Genomic DNA, 22,860 nt, shown 5'->3' on the forward strand with positions numbered 1-22,860 from the left:
AGAGAGAACAGATAAATGGGGATAGAGAGAAAGCACGAGAGTGAGACATTTTGTGCCCATGATTAGGGCACTTACATGAGGCACGTGGCATCAGATCATTTCTACTCCAAAAAGTGTTAAACAGTGGGTGGATAAAATGCAAAAGTAGCTCACCAAACTCACAGTATATTCTAAAAGCCTTTGCAGCACAGAAACCTGTAAGCAAAACTCTAACCACGCTTTTTTACTGTTGAGCAATTAGTTTTCCTTTGCTACAGGCAAAATGCACAGCCACCTGGATCCATTGGTATTTCATTATCCAACAGTAGCATTTTCATGTAACTTGGCCTTCTGTCATTCCTATAGTTTTGAAAACAGCTCTCCTAGTAACACATACAAAAATCAGTCTTTATGTAGGGACAAATTCTGCTTCTGGTCCTAGCAGTAATACTTTTAGTTTCACTGGTAGTTTTCATACACACAGTACCCAGACCCTAAGTCTTAGCAATTAAGCACTGAAATGCAGTCATTGTAAAAGACTTACATAGTTATCTAAAGGAAAACCAAAAAGAATATTGCTTACAGCAAATGAGAGAATGTGTTTGGACAGTTATACTTGAGTGCTGTATATATGAGAAGTCTGAATAACACATTTGATGAATAAGAACTATATTTAAAAAAAAAAAACAAACTAGTGCATTCCAGTTTACTAATCTGTGTGAGAGTGAAATTGTGGGAACAAAAGTATTATGCTAATATGAAACCACTTCAAGAAAGAAATCAGTACATGTGTGCAGTTAATCTTCCACACAGGAAAATGAAAGCATGAGAACAAACACTAACTTTTTGTAAAGACCGTTGATGTTGGTGTAAATCACTTACACATTTGTATGTTATTTTCATTCAGAATTATGTACTGAGCTGTTTACACAGCCTATGATTCCTGTTCAAATCTATTTAACAGTAATAGCCATGAGCTTTGCTACTCTTCAGAAATGCAGTACAATGGAATTATTCTAGTGCTGTAAAATGGCTCATTCTTGTTATATAAATGACTTCTACATGCACTAAATCCGGCTGCATTAAAAAGAGCTGATGAAAGGAGCAACAACTCTTCCCCTTCTTCTCTGTCTCTGCTTCAAAAAAAAGGGAAGGAGAGGGAAGGGAAAGGGAGGAGATATGGACTAAAGCTGTGGCTTTCAAGACTTGCACCTGCAATTCAGGACATATATTTTACCCACATGACCTTAGGCAGGAGTAACTATACCTGTTTGATTGCAAAAAAAGAAGTCAGAACTTTTTAAGGGAACTTTAAATGTTCTAAAGTTTATTCCAGTCCTTTGATCGACACTAATGAAGTTCCCAGGGGTTTATAAAGCAGATTCTCAGCAAGCAGAAAAAAATTTGATCTTGAGATTTGTACAACTCCATTGAGATGATAAACCTTAACCAGATTTATGGCAGTGATAGTTAAATCAATCTGGGTCAAGATTCTTGCTACAAAGAAAGATATTCTCCATTTTTACATGAATTTGTAAGTTGTAACTTTAATTCTTGTTAAATTTAACAAGATGCTGTAGATATCAGACAGAGGAAAAGGAGAGAAGAGGAGGAAAAGATTTTTTTTTTTTTAATCTTCATCTAGTTTATTAATCTTCATTGAAATAGTTTTTAAGTGAGTGGACTGCCTCTGGAAAGAAAACGAGGGTTAAAACTCCCACCATACCATCCTATCCCTTGAAGCTAAAAAATGATTTCTCCAGAAGGTCCTGCAGTGCTGGAGGACAGTAAAGAGACCAGGTAGTCTGAGCAGAGGAACGTAAGCCTGTCCAAGTCACTGGCCTCACTGCAGGCTCTCTTCCTCCCTTCAGAATCTGCACCAACTGATCTATGCTCTCTCTCCTAGCTGTGCCTAGCGTACAGTATCATGAAGAGGAAAAGAGATTTCATAGCTCAAAAAAACCACATTAAAGCTGCAGCCCAGAATGGCAGCCCTTGCCCTTTGCATACCCTGCATACAGTAGCCTCTCTGGTTGTGTTACCCAGTCTGTCACTCAGATCTGAAAGTCAGCTGCTTCAGAGGTGGAAATGGGCAGAACTGATGGGTAATTTAGGTGTAGACACACCAATCTCAGCTGCTGTGGTTACTTCTGGGAAGAAAATAGAAGCCAAATGTCATCTTCTTTGTTGCTGCTATGATGTACAAAGCAAGGTTAAGCAGACTGGTTTGATGGTGACCAGGGCACTTGGCTGCTGTACACAGCAGCCTGACAACTCCTAGCTTGTGGAGGATAGCACAAAGCAGCACAATGGTTTTCTGAAGATTTACTATGGGCCAAGCCAGATGGATGGGAAAGGCATATGACAGATTCAAAGCTCTGAATTAAGTATTTCTAGGATGTAATCCATGCAACTTGTCTTAAATATCTACCACAGGATAAGAAAAGCTATACTCCAAATCAGCCTGTTTTCTCAACTGATAACTAATACCACAAAAGGATCCCTCAATATTAAGCCCAGTTATAAAATGTCAAACAATTTTCTGAGTCTGGGAAGTGCAAGTAACTAAGATGAGATTTTTCAAAGCCTCCAAAGCAATTTTTTTAATCACATTTCATATCCACTCCCTTTGGTAATATGATTTCTCTGCTTTGATTAGGAAACATCAGGTCTCATCTCTCACTTTTGTCTTCCTGATAAGATAGTCTGAGATGAAGGAAGTGCTGAGTGTATGGACCAAACTGGAGGAAACTCTGAGTGAATATGGCAAGGGCCAGTGAGAACCAGGGTGCTCCTCCATGTTGGGGAATTCCAGGAAGTCTGACATGGACCTAGAGGATTCCTAAGAAAAGAAGGAATACCATATGAGGGTTATTACCATAGATAAGAGATCTGCAGAGTCTAGACTGAGGAAAATTGACCCATAATCAATCATCTGAAGACATGTCCTCTCTTACAGAAGCAGATCACAAAGACAGACCATATAGAAAAATACGCAGTGAGGAATTTCTTCAAGGAACATGTTCAACGAGTTTCAGGCTACATGACAAAGAAGAAAAAAAAAGGAGATGTATATGTGTATATACGTTTGAATGTATTTATATACATATTAATGCAAGCAGGGTAATGTCAGGTACTTACAACTTCTTGTGTAAGTTCTAAGGAAATTTGTCAGGAGTAGCAAGAAATTTGTCAAGAGCCTTTGCAAGAAAGGCAAAGGCCTGCCCGTCAAGAAGTAAGGCAAATGGGACTGTAGATGCACTTTATACTTCCTCTTGCTCCCCTAAAGTTCTCATAGCTTTGCTACCCCCAGTTAACATGCTGGGGAAGCTGTTGGTCAGAATGCTTGCTAGTCTGTAATTTAAACTTTCTCAAGGAAACTTGCTAGATACTTTGTAGAAGAAAATGGGAGTTAATTACTAAATCTGATTCTACCACCTACCTTTAAGTTTAGTCTAATTAAGGTATAACTTTCTATCATATAATTTTTTCTTGCACAATAAATCTACTTGAAAAGAAAAAGATTTTATGAACTTTACTGATTAATAAGCTTCCAATCTATTTCTGATGTTTTACATCAGGTGTCATTCCATGTTACTGTTTCTCAAGTAGCAAGTGTTTCCTGCTGTCCTTCGATTCTCACTTTCCTCCCAAACTCCTTTCTGTCCCCAAACAATATTTTACTGACCCTTCATCTATGGCATGTTCCAGGGCTACACTGACAGAATGTCCTAGGAAATAATCTGAGTTAGATTTTTTTTTTTTAAACATCCACAGAGTTTGGTTTTGTTGCAGTGGTTGTTCTGTTCTGTTCCTTTGTTAATCAAATTGTTTCATTAAGAAATTCCTACCTACCCTTCAACAAAGAAATTGCTTGTTTGCTTCTGTATAAAAGGGATCATTTCACTAATGTGGTTTATTGCACATCCATATAAACAGAACAGTAACATCAATAAAGTGCAGACTGAGAATAAGAATAAGCCATAAAGGCTGAGGAGTTCTTATATCTGGGAACTTCTTTTACTTGCTAAATTGCCTGAGAGACTGTTGCATGCAGCAGTTTCCTTGCTTTGTAGATTCTTTGTGGCTGAGATGATCATGACAGTCAACTTCAGCTCTGGATGTGTCTGAACTTTGTAAAAAGTTGAACTCAAATCAATAATTCCAGCAAGTTTAACTGGAATGGTGCTTCAAGTGCTAGGAGTCTTGCTCTGTTAGGAGTTTGAAGATATTCTCTTGGCATGTATTCCTTTAAATTGTTGGAGGCTAAAATTTCAAAAACTAGTTGAAATTGGCTTACAATTTTGACTGAAGTTCCATAAACACTCTGATGTTGAAATAAGAGGTAACTATCACCAACGCTGCATTGTCACAAACTGCATGGGCTGATTCAGTTGCTGTGGTTGAACAGTGGTCATGCTCACATCACTCCTCTGATGCCCTGCTTGCAGATGGAGTTCTGCTCCTTCATATGCACTGACTGGCATATATCTAACCCTACAGTAAGCCCACACTTTAGGCACTGAAGCAGAGAGTAACCTACTTGCTCTCCCACATCGGTCAGCTTTCTGTAAACTTAGATTTCTAAACTGATATAGAGGCACAAGTGATGCCAAAGCCAAGGCGAGACTTCCAGAAAGCCCTCCAGGCTTTTCTGGGAGATGTCACAAAGCAGAAAGTCTTCTTCTCTTTGGCTGTCTCATTTGATGGACAATGGCCCTACCTGATAAAGAATTGTGTCTTATTTCTACTTTCCCCTATCCAGTCTGCCTTGTAGCAAAATTATTTGCATTGTGAGTACTCTGAGAAAAGTTATCTTACTTTTTATCAAAAGAAGAATTGTGAATAAGACCAGAGAAATGTGTTTTACCTCTGTATTCAGTGTTCATGAGGAGAACAGTTTATTCAAGGTCCCTCGACAATATCATGTTAAAATAAGATACCAAAAATAACCACAAAAATTGTTTGAGGGCTGGATGAAGCATTTTTTAATGAGAAACTTCAGAAAACCAATCTGTCTAGTTTATCAGAGATGCACAGTGGATAATTTTCTTCACAAGGAGATAATGCTAAGAAGATCTTTAGTGGTGAGAAGTGTACCAAGAATCCGTGTCTGAAAGCTGAAGCCAAATAAACTCAACCTGGAAAGAAGAGCCTTGTTTTGTTGGGTTTTTTTCATCATTGTGAGAGTAGTTATTTAATAGGGCAGGGGAAGACTGTCAAGTGAGTGATGAATTTTCTTTTCTTGATGTTTTCAAATCAAGACTGAATAACTTTCTAAGGAAGTGTTTTTGCCAAACATCAGTTATTGAGCACAGTACAAAAGTAATTGGGTGAAATGTACTGGTCTGAAATGCACAGGAGGTCAGAGTAGATAATCTAACTAACACTTCTGGCCTTAACTTCCATGAATCTGTGAATTATCCTAGATTTGTTGGCATGCAATAGGATTGAAAAAGCAAGGCTTTAAGGAAAAAAAAAAAGTGTTTCTGATTTGCCTCAGGAAAGTAATCTTTTGGTTCATGCAAAGAAAACCAGATTGATCTTTATTAATGGCGTCTGGCAGAACATTTTCTTAGTCGCTTGCCAAAGTTTTGGTGAGCGTTTTATAGCCAACTGTAGGAAGTGATATGAATTGATATAAAATATACAAACAACTCTGTAACCTTCTCATGGGAGTGAAGTATATATGATGAACATAATTTCTTTATTTTTATTCCCTTCAGAGAAATCAGGAATTTGGCTCTTTTCAAAGTGTAGCAATCATGCCTAAGCATTTTATGGACTTCTAGTGAGAAACTGCCAAGTCTTAGAGACTTGTCAAGGGCAGAGGTTGAATATTAATCTTCACCACTGTCATTTCAACTGCATCTGAGCTCCCTCTTCTGATGTTTAGATTTCTTTTAACCCTTTAGAGGGACTGTAAAAGAATTGTACCAGGTATACTCCCTGGAGCAGGTACAGTTTTATCAGAGCATCTGAGTGTTGTGGAGAGTAACACCTGAATAGCAACTCCCTTAGATGCAGGTCCATTTCCTATAATTTCAAGCAGGGATATCTAATATCTTTTCTCAATAGTGGAAATACTTTCTGCAACATTTTTCTGCCACTATCTTTTGCGCAAATCCTTTCAGGGTAACTTTTTCAAATACAATTATACAAGGAATAAAAGTCCCCAGATATTTCAGCCACTTCTCCCTGATTTACCGTATCTGGATAGCTTCCTATCCTAGGAAGCTATTGAGATCAGGCACTGATTTTAAAACTTGTGCAACATGTAAGGGAGTCAGTTCTTTATTATCATCAGAGGTAAACACTCCTCAATCACATCACAGCTCCTATTGTAGTTTATGTCCAAGCTGTCATCCTCAGAGGGCAACATTTTATTCTTTCTTAAATACATAGACCCACATATGAATAAACATTTCCTGTCTTTTTTGCTGCCAGGCGCTTGAGAGCATTCTCGCACTTTTTTTTTTCCCCAAGTTTGTCATAGTATTTATCTCTTTGAATACATTTTTTTTAACATGTAAAGATTGTCTGCACAGTCACACATCCCTTCAGACATCTCCACCCACAGCCATATTTCAGCATCTCCTCCCAATCTCTTCAGTGTATCTGAAGTTTCATCTTTGACAGACTTTTTTGGCAAGAAAAGAACTCCATGGTGGATACTAGCTACAGTTTAGCAAGAGAGCAAATAAGAGAAGACTAAGAGTCAGTTATCAGCATTTTCACTTGACTTGGCATGATGTTGCTGTTCCTGCTTCATGCTTAGGAGTTTTATTCAAACTCTTTATGGTCATAAGTTGTTTTCTAGCATGGTAAAAATTCACAGCCCAGAAAATATTCATTTTACTCATTAGATCTCAGGCTTGTCTTTTGCACCCAAAGCATGCTTTCCCCTCGGGGAAAAAGAAGGGAGAAGAAATTCCACACCGTAGTTGATTGTCATCTTTTTAGAATACATCTTCTAAAAGATACGATGATGATGGGCTGGGCTGTGTGGAACTGGTTTCATTTCTGCCAGTACAATCAGATATTAAAATCTCATTTGATCCTTAGGCTAGTAGTGAAGACCTGATGAAAAACCAGGGAGCTATTTATCAATTTCCTCAAAGTTTTCCCTATCAAACTACAATCCTCTGGCCAACTTCAATATTCTCTCAGCAGACCTGCTTGATAATACCTACTTCCTAACATCAGTACCAGCAAAAGACATTAACTAGTGACAGGAACAGTAAAAAACTCAGGGAAAAATATTAAGAAAACAGATGAAGAACAGCATATCAAGAAACCGTCAATATTACGGAAAGGATAGTTTTAGAAAGTTATTGGTGCACATTGAACTGAGTTTGACAAATGCTGACCATTCACAGAGCACTAATGATAGATAACAGGCAATTTTGTTCATATTTTCAGTAAATACTAAACATTTAAATATTATTTCTATTCAGACTGATAAAAGTCTTATCATCTGTTAAATTTTTTTAGATTTCAATTGCACAGGCACAGGCTGCTCAGAGAGATTGCGGTGTCTCCACTGGAGGTTTTTGAAATCTACCTGGACATGTTCCTGTGCAACCTGATCAAGGTGGACCTGTTTTAGTAGAGGAATTGGACTGCATGATCTCTAGAGGTCCCTTCAAACCCCCACTATTCAGTGATTATGTGGTTGGTACCACAAAGTCATCCTAAACAACATGAATTTCCATCTTGATCCTCTTTCCTTCATTTTCATTCTGACCATAAATTTCATCTTCATCTGAAGTCAAAACTAATATTTCAGGGGATTTTTTTTTTTTTCAAAAAGGAAATAATTCTTGTCAAAGTCTTCAATCATCTCTATTTAAGTATAGTAACTGTTAGTGACAGCTACTATATATTCTAGATACAATATATATATACATCCATAACAACCAGTGCTTTATATTTATTTTTTTTATTATTTATGCTTTTTATTTATATTTATTTTTTTTTTTCAAAAATATAAAAACATGTTTTCTTGCTCTTTCTTTTATTTTTCCATAGCTGGAGGAGAATGTTTGTACACTAGATGATTTAATTTTCTACTGCGTAGTGTTTAAATCTTTTTTCAATTTTTATTTTCACCTAGTTTATTAGTCTCTAAGGAGCCTATCAAATTGTCAGACACATTTCTCTGATCCTATGTTCCATAAAGCCCTATCCACCATGTCACCATATTTAAACACTACGCAGTAGAAAATTAAATCATCTAGTGTACAAACATTCTCCTCCAGCTATGGAAAAATAAAAGAAAGAGCAAGAAAACATGTTTTTATACTTTTGAAAAAAAAATCCAGGATATGAGAATCAAATATACCATGCAGATGGGAGTTTCAAGTTCTTCTAGGTTATTTTTACAGTTTATATACAGGCATATGTTTAAAAACCTCATTGTGAAAAATAGGAACAATCCTTGTGTACACTAGCTGCAAGAGAGTATTCATTATGTTGAACACTCAAGTCTAGCATTACATAAACAAAGCCTCTGTTGTGATACCAGCTAACAGGACACAATATGATCCTGCGGTGATAAGACAGATAGAATTTGCAGTGTTTAGCATCATGGGCTGTTGTTTTCAGTGTGGCAACAAACAGTCATCAAGCAATTGATGATTGAAGTTCAGACCTACAGGTAACACTTTATGTAAGGAAATTAAAATATCTGGCCTATTTAATGTCCATACAGTATCCCATCCCTTTTCCAGATCATCACAGATTTCTGCTGGTGTCTAAGTCTGCAGTACTCAAACAAGCATCAGCTCCAGGCTTTCTTATAGATCTATCAGTTGGAAACTAGGTATAAGAATAGGTAGAGACAGGAATTTCTTTCAGGTTAGTGAACAGATCAGTAACCACCTAGACTCCATCTAGGGTACTGAGTCTTGTCTAGGGAAATGCAGATCTAAGCCTTGAAACACCATGCTCATTGAGGTCCTAGGAAAACTGCATGCATAAACAGCAGGGCCCGTATGCAGTGATTTGCTTTGTTCTTGAGGCAGAGAGGGGGGAACAGGCAGAGGGCAAGCTGAACAGCTCTTCCATGACTCAGTGTGAGAGGAAAAGGCAATAATAAACAAGATCTCAAGACCATAGTACATTCCAGTAAAGAGAATGTATCCTAAAATGCTTTCTTGGGGCAAGTGGCAAGGTAAATCTATAGGAGAGGCTTGAAATTTCTTCCAAATGATCTGTGAGATAACTGTGGAGGGGAATCTAGAATCCCAGCCTTTACATCAGTCCATTGATCCACTGACTCCCAAGGACAGTTGCTAAAGTCACAGAGATAAGATGTCATGATGATGTTTGTGGCATTGCACAGGAGAAAGGGGTGACAGAAGCATCACTATGAGAGATCATGCCAACATTCTATCAGATCCATTGCTCAGAATGAAGAGTTTAAGAAATTGCTTATTGCAGTCTCCTCTTCCCAGCCCTCATTCCTTCAGTACCAAATGTGCATTCCTCCAGCTCCTCGCACAAACAGCTTCCTAAGGCTGCTCATATGGTCAAATAGTCATGAGGTCAGTGGACAAATTAAATTGTTCATTCAATTTCCGTGTCCTCAGTCTTCCTACCCTTGCAGCAGGCCCAAGCCTTTCCTTGTAATTCTGTTGAAAAAGCTCCCAAAAAACTCCCCAAGCAAGACCCAGCAAGACAGCAGGAGTCACACGTCTCTCACTCTTAGAGGATATAAACAGGTTGTGCAATAGACCTCAAGAGTCATAAAAAAATCCACTTTAGAAAAGGTGATTTAAGGGCTTTAGGAATATATACTGAAACTTATAAAGCTTTTGCTCAATAGCTGAACCCAGCCTCAGTCTTCCTAGGGACCCCAAGATAACATATTTCATCAGTCATCTGCCTAAATTCTGCCTTCCCAAGATGAGGATAAAACTTTTCTTCCTCACTCTGTTTTTGCAAGGATAGATTCCACTGATGATCATGAGGTGTTCAGATCCAGTGATACAGACCCCAAAAGCAGAAAATAAAATATAGTCTCAGGCTACATTTATGCCAATATTTTCATTTCACATGTGAATTACATGCCATTTGCAGTGCTTCCATGGAAAGGTTTAGCTTTGATTAAGGTGCCTCATATGAGCAGTCATGAGCTGGTATGTCCCGTCTTTACTGATCCTTTTTTCTCCTTCCTTACCTTCCCTTTTGCCTGTACCAATGTTGCAGGGATTTTAGACTTGAAGTGTAGCACTGGGATCAGGAAAAGTAAGCTTTTTTCTCCCTTTTATGCTGACATTTTGTATGACCTCAGGAAAATTTGTTTAACCTATTTGTTTCCCAAGCACAAAAAAAAAGAGCGAGGAGGAGGTTTTCTTTGTCCCATCCGCCAGTATGATACAGCAAGCTCTCCCATCTGCCTCCAACTACATTTACAGACAGTGCACCTTGTCTGCATCTGGTCTGAGGCCACTGAACACCACTATGGCTGTAATACAGAAGAGGAATAGTTAACAGATGGTGGTGGCAGTAGTGTCAGGCCCAAAGCCATTAAGAGGAGATCCCCCCAGGCTTTGAGGTTACAAGGAGAAAGGTAGCGCTTTCCACCCACCTTAATCCTACTTCCATATGGCTTTGAGGATGTAAATAAAGTAGAAAGCAGTTGCCAGCTAATAACAGGAATAACAGGAGGCAAATCCCATAGATGATGGACATTTGCATCTTTGGAGGTTTTCCTGAACTGTTTTTTTGCTCTGTGCTTATTGGAGGCTTCCTCAAGTCCTAGCTTAAACTCTCCTCAGCTCCACACAGCATCTCATCCTCTCCCTGCCTCCCAGCCTGCCTCTCAATGTTCTTCCATTCCCCCAGGGTGTTATCCTCCCAGACAAGCTACCCCTTTCCCGGCCTTTGAAAAGGGGAACACTTTTGTGGCTGTTTCTGCTTGTGCTGCCATGCTTTCTTCCCCATTCTTATCTAACTGTAAACCTTGGACTCAGGGGCAGTTCTCTGCTACTGAGCATTTGACTACCACCCTGAAAAGCCTTACTATGTTGGCTGTGCTACTTTAACAAACAATATTATTAATAATATTTGCAACAAGATAAACAGACTAACAGAGGGAACAATATGCATCTACCTAACATGATGAATAGAGATAATAAAAGCACAGTGCAACTGGCAAGTGAAGCTGTCAATGAGGTTTTCAACAACTTTTTTGAAAACCAGAGCTGACTTGATTTTCTGTTTCAGAAACATCCAAATAAAGTGGTGATTTGAGTAGTGCAACACTTCACTTTTCACATTTTTTCCTAATCCTATACATCTGTTGCTTCAGTGGTAAAGATCTAGGAAATACTAAGCCCTGACTTTGTTAATGAAGTGCAAGAGTAATTTAAAATATGTACTGATTTTACCAAGGACACCTTTCAGAAATCTCTTCATCAGCTGATATATGTAAACACACATGTCAAGTAAAGCAGAATTAAAAACAGAACTTGAGTTGCTCTTATCTCTGTTTAACTGAAGCAAGTTTGTAATACTTGAAAAGATATGTGTACAATGAATGGATTAGTGAGTCAATGCATAACAGATATATTTGTGTGTAGATGTACTTGTAGATATATACAGATTTGGGGTTTGAAGTACAAAATTTAAGGGGAAAAACATTGTGTTTGGAAGATTCTTCCACATCTAATTGAACCCATGATCACCAGTTACTAAAAATAAAATTAAGACATACCAGGCATTTCTTGTATGCAGGTATTCAATGCATTGGTTTACATTGTGTTACCTTTTCTGAAGATTCTGAAAACTACTCAAGTACAATGATGAGAGTACCACATTTGTACAGCATTTCTGTGGAAATGAAGATGAATCCTGGCCAAGGAAATATGCAACAATGCAAAGTAGTTTTATATAAAGACAGATTTCCCAGTAACTCAAGCTAAAAAGAAAAGAAATATAGATTAAAAAATAAAACCACCACATTTTCTTAATTTCCTTTTCAAATCCGATGACAGCTCTGTGTGGCTGCCCATGAAGGTTTGAGGAAGAGGAAGATGTAGGGTGATTTGCCTCAGACCTCATTTTGAGGCATTAGAAGAGAATCAGCTCACTGTATTGTGATATATTATGGTATAACCAAAGATGCAGATTGTGAGAAGGTCATTTTTTGTTCTGAGGCTTGCAGAACTTGTGCACTGCTAATTTACTTGCCAAACTCTGCTCTGCCACCCATTGGCACAGGGCAATCACCCCAGCACAGTGAGCTGGAGTCTCCCTGTCCAGGGTTTCTGAACAGTGCTGCTATAAACACCTCAGGAGGGGATCTAACCCATCCCTGAGATATGTATTTCCTACAGAGTGAGAGAGATCGTGGCTTTGTATCATCAGCCTGTATCAACACCCAGGCAAACATGAATTGTGTTTCTTGCCTTGTCTTGGCAGAAAAAGATAAAAGGAACTCACATCTTGGAGAAAGGTGTGGTCAGTCTTCCTCCTCTTTTCACCCTTTTGTTGGCCAGGCAGCTAGATGCAATTTGTACCTCTGAGGAGAAACAGCTAGATAACACAATCTTTTCCCAGTCTCAGATGCTGTGATGGCAAACCCTCCTCTCTGAAAACTTTCAGGCTGGCTTCTTCTAATCTTACACAATGCCTTTTTGAGATACAATTATCTACTTAAAACTGCAACTTGAAGGTATAGAGCTTCATTTGCTGGGATGATAAGCAATATGGCAATGGCCATAAGAGCTGTGCTTGCTGATGACAGTACCAAAGGACAATGACAGGATGGTTTGGTGACACTACTACAGAGCTGAATGTCTGAGACATGAGTGCCCCTTTGCTGCTCAGATCTGGCCAAATCAATCTCAGCTCTCATCTCTTTCTTCACCTTCATCAGCCGTGCTCTTTCTCCTCAAGCAAGTGCCAAAGCAGGGTAGAGTTTCTGTGTGTGTGTAGGTCCCAAGAATAGGGTGAAGGGGGAGCAGAAGAAGGGCCTGTGCTGAAAATGGGGTCCTGCAACCTAAGGAGAGGAAGGTAGGAGTCCCCTTGTGCCCTGCCCTCTATAAAGAGGTTATAAATGAGGTGTGAGGCCTGATATGAAAGCCTTTCAAGGACTAGTCTGCTCTATCTGAAGAATGATGAAATCATAAAGAAGAAAGAAACTGTCCTTATCAGAATTTTCCAAGAAACTCACTGGGACAATGGATATAAGCTGGAGCATAAGAGATTCCAAAGAAATATAAGGAAGAATTTCTTAACAGTGAGGGTAACGGGGCACTGGAACAGGCTGCCCAGATGGGTTGTTGAATCTCCTTCTCTGGGGACCCACCTGGATGAGATCCTGTGTGACCTACTCTAGGTGATCCTGCTCTGGCAGGGGGGTTGGACTAGATGATCTCTTAAGGTCCCTTCCAACCCTAAAAATTCTGTGATTCTGTGATCTCTTGCTCAAAAAGTCTGATAGCACTATGTATTTACACCTTGAGACATTTTTAGTATCAATATCATTGTTTTCCATAAAGAATAAACTTTGTAGGCAGAATGCTCTCAATTTTCCCACTTAAACCAGTTTTGAATCCTCCTGAATGTTTAAGTTTCTGTTTGTCACCACTACAGAAGTTGCAGCCTCCAGAAGAACCATATTTCACTTTGCTGCAAATGTGCAAAGCCTGGAAGAGGATCTCAAAAAGCATGATGCAACCTATTTTCTTTGGGCACTGAAAATCCAGCTGAACATCCAGTGATAATTGTGGCTTTCCTATCATCTTTGGCATGAATTTTTCCTGCCCTCACTAGCACAGAGGTGCTTCGTGGTAGTTGCTCACAGCCTTCCAGACCACCCACGACGACATCTCAGGTGCTATTGTATTTACAAGCGTCACAGTGTTTAAGAATACAAAAAGTTCACATGATTATTAATGTTTCATAAAATTCATATTTCAAGAAAAACATTTCAGTATTTTTTGTAGTGTGAATGCGATATTAGACTTATAAACATTTAAATTAGTCAGATGCTTTATTAGTCCATTTCATAAAATTTTCTTTGTACACGAATGAAAAATTTAAATGGAAATGACTCTGAAAGGAATAGTGCTGAGCAGAGCCATATGAAAAGCAACTTAAAAATCCTGACAGAAGTAGAGAAAAAGAAATTAAAGTGCCCATGATGCACTTGGGGTCTAAGAATGAAAGATAAATTGTTCCTTGCATGTGCTGCATCAAACCAGTTGTTGCTCCAAAGCTCTTTACAGGCTTTATGCCCACACACCGAGTGAGCTGCACATCCTCCCTGGTAATGCTGAGTAAGACACAGAAAGAGAAACACTGCTCAGGGACTGCCAAGACTAAAGCACCTCTGAGGCTTAAATTTGCACTTTTTCTACCCTTGTGTTAACTGATAAGGTGATGTCAGCCCACAAAAATAGGTCTGATTCCAAAGAAGTTTCAGACTCCAAATAACTACCAGTAAATCGAAGGGGAAAAAAAACCCAAAACAAAACAATGAAGTAACCAATCATAGCTCTGCATTGCTAAGTGTAATAGCAAAGGAGGGTTTTAAGGAAGCATACGAAGGAAGATAACATATTTTGTGGAGCTCCTCATAAGCATGAGATGCAGTATGGCAAAAAAGACTTAATTGCCACTTTGAAGATTGAAAAATGGATAATAGAGGCCAGAATCATGAGGCAGTTTGAGGAAGACACGTGATATCAGAACTTGAATGTATGTGTTTTGCGTAGCATGGTATGCCCAGGAGAAGAAAAGAGACTGACTTAATTAAAAATGAGGAAGTGGGAATGAGAAGCTTTAAGAAATGAGAACTATAAATTCTGTAAGAATAGCTGCTATAAAAAAAGACATTTACATGCAAAGAAGGAAGAAATAAAGGATACAACTGAAGACTGTCAAAATAGCTTTAAGCCCCAAGCCAAATGTGAAATAGTTTCCAGTAATTCAGATATCTTATGGGCAAGCAGGTCCTGGACTCTTCCCTGTGCAGGGAGCACTCTGAGGTTGGCGTGGTATGACAGTGTGTCCTCCAGTATGCTGTGTCTCACATGCCAGGCAGTGAAAAGGAAACGGATTGTAAGGGAAATCGCCATCTGTTTTTGTCAATAAGAGACTGCATGCGTGGCTTGAGCCTAAACAGACTAAAGCCAGCCCTTTATAGCTGCATGGGAGGAAATGAGAGACCTTACTAAAGTGTGAGAAAGTATAATTTCAAAGGAATAAACAAAAATTACTATGACACACTATGACTCCTCTGTATAGACTCCAACATAGTATCATAGAAGGCATGGGAACTTATGAAGGCAGGGGTTCACATTAAATCTATGATTTTCCCAGCTTCCTATGACTTAGTTTCAAGAATATTATTACAGACATTGTTTTGTCACATTTTAATGCAAACGGTACTGTACAGAGAAAAAAAAAAAAGATTGTAAAGTTTCTCTGTCCTATAAACGTGTACAGAAGGCCTCTGTATGCCCCACTCACTGAAAACACCTCACAAACATTGGTGTATTTATTCCTCCAAGATACATAAGTGCATTAATATCCATGTTCCATAAACTGTTTGACAGACAAGATTGCAGAAATGCAACATCTTGAAACTGTAGTGAGTATAGGCATAGCTGAGGCAGCACTAAAACAATATCACACACCAAAACACACAGAATCACAGCATGGCTATGGTGAGAAGGCCAGTTTGTGTATTTCTTGGTCCAATCCCACTGCTCAAGGAGAGTCACCTAGAGCCAGTTGCCCAGGACTACGTCTAGGAGACTTTTGAAGTGGAGACTCCACAGCCTCTCTTTGGCAACTGAGGGGATGTTGGCCAGCCTGTATTTCACCAGATCCTTCTTCTTGCCCTTCTCGGTGATAGGAGTGATATTTCTTCCTTACAGTCCTCAGGATTCTGCCTTGATCACCACAATCTTTCACAGAAAACCAACAGTATCCTTGCAGTGACATCAGTCAACCCCCTCAGCTCTTACAGGTACATCCTATCACATCCCATGGGCTTGTATACACTGAGTTTGTTTAAATTTTCATTTCAATGCCATCTTCCTCTACTAAGGCTGAGTATCCCTTACTCCAAACTTTCCCTTTGGTCTCAGAGATCCAGTGTTCATGAAGTCTAGTGTTACCAGCAAAGACTGAGGTGGAGAAGGCAATCAGTAGCTTGACTGCTTCTATACCCTTGGTCACCAGGCCTCCTGCCCCATTCAGTAGCAGTCTCATATTTTCCCTAATCTTCTTTTTGCTGGTGATACACACACAGAAACCCTTCTCATCCCTCACTAGATTCAGCTCCAGGCAGGCTTTGACTTGCTTAATCCCATCCCCACACACTGTGCCTATACTGTTCCTGGGTCGCTTCTGCCTCTTGTGTTCTTCCTTTTTATGTTTAAGTTTAATCAAGAACAACTTGTACATCCATGCAACCCTCCTGCTGTCTTTGCTTAACAGTGGCTTGATAGCAGCTTGGATACAAGGACTGTTTGGCAACACAGACATAGGGGACACAAGGCAGAAAAATTTTCTTCACCAAAATGTGGAGTCAGTTCATCTGAGTTTATTTTCACGGCTGCTTTCAATATCCACAATAAGACACACTACAGCTAGTGCCCCAACTCAGCATCCTAAACTGCAAAGCATATATATCTACAGAGACTTACTCCAATGACATAGGCAGTCTGCCACAGGCAGGATTATTGACACAAATGCCCCTGTCTTCATGTACTTATTTCATAAATAACCATTCCTGTCTCTTGCATTACACCTCTGTGTTATTGTAAATCAAACAGCTAAATTTGTAATTGTTAACCCATTTGTTTTAACAACCTGTAATTTATTGGCCTGAAGCCTTTGTGCCTCACAGTTGTGGTTTCTTGTAGTAATAGCTACAAAAATGTCCTCTCAGTTGCCCCGGTCATTAAATATTCAAAAATCAGTATGTGGCAGCAGGAACATTTGTACAGAAAACTTCAAAAGCCACTGTTAAAAATAAGGCTTTCAATACTCATTTCTCACACTAAGAGGTTGGATCAATCTCCTCAATGCACAGAAAGAAATTTCTGTTACTTGTTAAACTTAATTGATGGCTCTCATCCTACATATCCTTATTTGTAATGGCAATTGGATGAGTGTAAGTAAGGTGGACTCTTCTAAGAGGTTGCAGAAAAAAGTATGAACTTAATGCTCGCATCAAGGTTACTATGAAGAGCAAGGTGCTAAAAGACACACATAGAATAAACATTTTCTCATATGAAAATGTTTATACATATTATAAACTAAATTAAAATTGTGGTGAGTATGTAACACTGGAATGATATTCTGAATAGTCTGATTCATGCTTTCATTGTGTCAACGAAAAGGAAAAAAAAGATGGAAGTTCTGACGCATCTAATATGAGATGTCAATGAACCTATCTCTCTGTTGAGGGGTTATAAACTGCAGCCAAATCTACAAAAGGACATATGTGCATTTTGGTCATCCAAACTCAAACTTTAAATCTAAATTTAAAACTCAGTTGCTGAATTCCTGAGACTGGGCCCAGAAACTCTAGCTTGAAAGTGTGATTTGTCACTGCTTTTCAAATTGCCAAGAGAGAAAAGAGAGCAGAGGTACCACCAGAGGTGCCCAACAAATGGACCATGTCTCACCTCAGTCATCCTGTCTCCAAAGCACTTCAGAAGCAGATACTCAAGGGCCTTCCTTGGAGAGGCTCTGTATATGTGACATCCAGAGCAACTGACACTTACATGAGCATTGACTCCCCTGGAATGTAAAGGCAGTCCTGTCATGTGGCAGGGAAAGGGTCATGCCATGCACTCCTCTCTTCCTCCCAGTGTAGCTGACCTGCTGACCTGGAAGCATGACAGTGCCAGGGTACAACGCTCTCTCTACTCAGTTTATTTCACCTTGCAAAGAAATTATTATTTGAAGGCTGAAGAATGATATAAAAAGGGATCACGACTGTGTACAGCAGTCATTGAGTCAGACTGCTAACACTGGACTCTGGGCATCAGTTCTTGCTTGCTCCGTGAGTTACAAACTATAAAACAGTAGCATTTTCACTGGAGCAAGGACCTGAGGCAAGCTGTCTCCCACTCCCAGATAAGCATGCTAAACAATCAGCCTGCAGAATCATGCTTAGGTTTTTTGAGCAATTACTATGCAATTCCCCATGCCAAAGAGTCACTCTTCACTCATTTACTGAGCAACTTCAGCAAGAGAAAATGGAAACATTTGTACTTGCACTCCCTCACCCTGGAATTTCATGGGAAAAGCAGGGGGAGGTAAATTAAGGGATTCAAATTTTCTTAGGTGGGAATTAAACTCATTTCCTGAGCCCCACCATTGAGCTGTTGGATGAAAGGGGACTGCCTCTTAAAGCTTTCAAAGGGGCTAAAGCACCTCACGGCAGGAAAGAGGTCAGAGCACTGTCTCCTGAGAGAAGGGATATACTTCTCAACCAACAAATATAAGGGATCTAAGACTCTGAGACAGACACAAACACAACGCATTTCCTATTTCAAATGTATTTTTGAGTAGCGGGGGATCATATGACCACTAATATAAAATCTGTGACCTACTAGGCCGCCAGACTGTACAGATCACATGCATTTCTGACAAGCTGACTGGGATGCATTACATCATAGTGTTTATTCCAGCTACCTGAAGCAATCAGTCTTCCTTGAACTGAGTATAATATGATAGTAGTAGTAGTAGTAGTAGTAGCAGTAATAACAGCAATGACTTATACAGGCTTACCCTTTTGTACCTTTTGGCTACAATGTATTTGTTCAGGCACTGAGAATCATAAAACCAGACTAGGGGAATCAGCCTCTACCTGCCAGCTGGGCAAATTACAGACTTGGGTACTTTTCTTTCTCCTGCAGCCCAAGTACTACTGAGAGCCTGGGCACTTGACATGAAGGCTGTTAATACCACAACCCCAAGCCCTTGCTTGATTTAGCACTAAATCAGTTTCAATTCACAACTAAATGTCAGGAATTCAAGTCTCTGAGTCAAGCACAAATGCTTCTTATTTCCTATTTTAGACAGCTTTCTGTTTAGCTGGGGCTATCAGTTTCATTTCATACCTTGTGATACTTTTCAGTATAATTGTGTATGGTTCCACTGTTATTTGTCCTGTCCACCCGTCCCCTCCAAATCTAGCTAGAATTCATAAAAGCCAGAATGGCTTGTTCATCAAAAGCACTATAGCCACATGACACAAAGGACTCATCATTTAAGCACACATGCAATTTAAAAAACAAACAAAAATAACCCCACCACCTCTCCCCTAAAAAAAGTCCAACTTGATGAGGCATCACCTGTAAATGCCATTCTAATAAATACCTGGTTATCAGGCATTTTTTACTCAGATGAGTCCTCCCAACAGAATTGAAGGAGGAGTGTGAAAATGGAAACAAGCTGAAGTTGTAAAGAAGGAGAATAGTATGAGGCAGTGGAGCTGTTAAAGCAAATGTCATTGGAACTGCGGCTTAACTTCATGCCAAATCAGGTTATCACCTGCTTGTCATCACTGCTACTTGTCTGGCCACACCAAGAGTTACAGAAGCTAAATCAGCAGGAAACTACCCTTTCCCCCTCAGAAAGGTGGAGAGGAGAGAGAGAGAAAGAATAGTTTTCTGCTGGTTTAACTCTCTAAAATGGCTTATCAGGAGGTCAGAGGAAAGCCAGGGTACACATAATGGAGGGAGTGGAGCTCTAGGGTCAGAGCACAGTAATGAAGGGAGCAAAGGATTGACTGCTGGGAAACTACAGTTGGAGCAGTATTTCTTCTTAGAACTGACAGACGTAAAAAGTTTACAACTCCCTTCTGCAGGGCTGCTGTTTCCATGTTTTTTGTCCACAGTGATCCTTAATGCAATGGAGCCCCAACACTCTCTCCTTGCTGCTAAAATGTGGGTCTTGAAAGAAGAATCAGCATATAGTAGAGACCTGTCATTTAGTAGTATATTCACACCTTCCTTGCTAGTTGTTGTTTCTTGCTGTGATTGCTCTTAAGGGAAGGGCTTGAGTTTAACTGCACTGTTTTTTCTTTTGTATGATCTAAGGAGCTTTTGTTTGCTTTGGGTTGGGTTTGTTGTTGGCTTTTCTTATTCTTGATTTTAGCTTATAGGTCTTTTTCTCTTTCTCCATAGGAGTAACCATAATTGCTGGAGGGTTGTTATCTAGTTGGTGGACAGATATTCTTTTATTAGAAAGACAAACTGTATGATATTTTTAAAATATACAAGCTCTATTAAGTTTTCAGTTTCCCAGCATGCTGGACATTCAAACATTCTTATTCAATGAACATTATTAAATGTATTAGGCTAGTAAAAGCTTGGCAAATATTAGTAAAGGGCTTGTAATGGTTGTGAGTGACATAAAGGTTACAAGCTTTAGACAGCATTGCACCAAAGTGGAGTATAGCTTGAAAAACTGAAGTTCTTGATGAAATGTCAGTAAGAAATCTGAGCACTTATTAGAACATCATGAAAAAAACCAATTTCTCAGAAACAGAAAAAGATGCAACTATTCCCCAAACCTTAATTTAGTTTTAGAACTTGAAACTTTTGCCATTATTCAGATCACACTGCCCTGTTCTCTCTTTATCAGGAATTATACACAGATTAAGACACAAATGAAATTCTCTTGCTGTCCCTGACAGCTCCTGGGAACACAAGATGTTTTCTTTCCTTTGCATATGTTGCACTGTCTCTTCAAAATGACCAATATAAAAGAAGAAGTAGTTTTGGGGTCCATTGGCTCATAAGGAACATTGTATGCTGCACAGAGGAAAGGTCTCTGTATACCCCAGGATATAAGGACCCTTCCCACCACCTTCTCAGAGCTCAGATAGCCCAGAGGAGAGGTACAATGGGACCACCAGAAAGCACACATTGGTTCAGGACTTCTGTAAACACTAGATTCCAGTTCTCAAAACCACTCTTAGATTCACTTTCTTTAAAGGCTTCTCTGGACGAGGATAAAGGTGTATTTCAAAAAAAAAAAAAAAAAAGTGTCAGTGAAAACTTTTAATTAACATGTTTTCAAATTCTCAGTGTTGACAGGGTGTGTTGCATTTTAAAGCATTTGCCAGCAAACGTGTTAAAATACATTTGTGTCCCATCTACACTGGCAAGTTATGACATGTTTTTAAAAGTTTCAGAATTTAACAGGAGATAAAACATGTTCATAATTGTACTTTTACCTTAGCTGAGGGTGAGTGTCGTTGATGGGTTTTCCTGGGGCTCCAGAGAGCAGCTGCCATACCATCAAGGAGATGTTACTTAGATACTTTCTCCTTTTCCTGAATTGTTAAATGAAAGTAACATTTCGCTTACCTGCCTTGCAGGGATGGATGAAAAGGGATGTTTTCTAAGGTACGAGGTGGGGAGAGGGTGGGGAGAGGAAAATATATAAATAATGCAAAAACTGGGTATTAGTGAGATGGGAAGTTGGGTAGTGATTACAGGAGACAAAAGTCATGCTTTCATAGAGTGGCCAATGCAGTTTCAGTGGACCTCATGTCAGGTTGGGACTTTCATTGCCACATAACCTGATGTATGGCTATTGTTCCAAATATGGCCAAATGCTTTGCAGGGGCAACTTTGCTTCAGCTGTTCTCAGGCTGAAAGTTGGCAGCTTTTTTTCTAGCCTCTTCACAGAAGGTCAGCCTAAAGTTGACATAAGCACTACACAGCATGCTCACAACTGGCTAGCTTGACAGAAAGGTTTGTGTTTATGCCCCAAGTTGTAGCTGTGAGGCATAGATTCAGTATTAATGGTCATGAAGTCAGACTCAAGCATCAATGGCTCTGAGATAGCTGTGACAATGATTTGCTGGGCAGCACTGTACAAATCATTTCATCAGTCCACACTTCAGCCTTTCCCCTTCCCAAAATGTAGAGGATGAAAATAATCTCATGCAAAATGTGCTGAGAGGAATTACATTTTGCAAAGTACTGCAAATAGACAACTAGGAGGTGTAACACAATCAGAAGTCAGTAAATTGGTTGTGGCAGGACCCTTAACCTCTGGTGGAACTAGGGAAAGCAAATTCTGCCACCCCCCTGAGAGCAGCTCCCCCGATCTGTCTCTTCTTGTTCATTTTTGGGCTCCTCAGAGCTGTCTCTCGGTCATGGCTGTCATGTTCTTGGTAAGACTATCAGCCACTCCACATGGGTGGATACAATTTTTTGCTGACACAGCTATTGTGGTAAAAGCCATAACAGAAACAAATTTAACAATGGTACTTTTTTTCAGTCAAGTCTCAAAAAGTCTGTAAACAAGCATCTTTACACTGATACATCCTTATTCCTGACAAAGAAATGCTGCAACAACTTTTTGTGTGGAAGGCACTGTAGAAAATTGGTATTTCCACATTCATATCTGATTCGTTCTGCTGAATACACCAATGAGGGATTGTTTGGGGTTAGCTGTTTGGATTTGGTGGTTGGTTTTTTTGTTTTTGCTTTTTTTTCTCTTTTCTTCCTTTCTTTTTTTTCCCCTTGGAAGGAGATGAAAAGATCAGGAACTTGAGTAAAGTGCATATGTAAGAATGAGGAATCTCTCTTCCAGCCTATGTTTGCTTGATGCTTAAAGGTGTGGTGTGACAAGGTGCAGCTTGGTAACTGGTGGGCTCAAGAGGTCAGACAAGGGGTTAAATCTTGTATTTGCACCTCACATTCAAGGGTTTAGGTTAGAAAGCAGAGATAGCTGTCCAGGTTATAGTGCACGGGACTGACAGAAGGAGTGTACATACATTCCAGACTTTCTGTCCAAAGACTCTACAGAAGAACTGGTGGAACTAAAGCCTCTAGAATAACAGCAGTCAAAGCTTTTTCTTTTTTCTGTTTTTTTTTTCTC

This window comes from Colius striatus, chromosome 2 (assembly GCF_028858725.1).
Source record: "Colius striatus isolate bColStr4 chromosome 2, bColStr4.1.hap1, whole genome shotgun sequence".
NCBI lineage: Eukaryota > Metazoa > Chordata > Aves > Coliiformes > Coliidae > Colius > Colius striatus.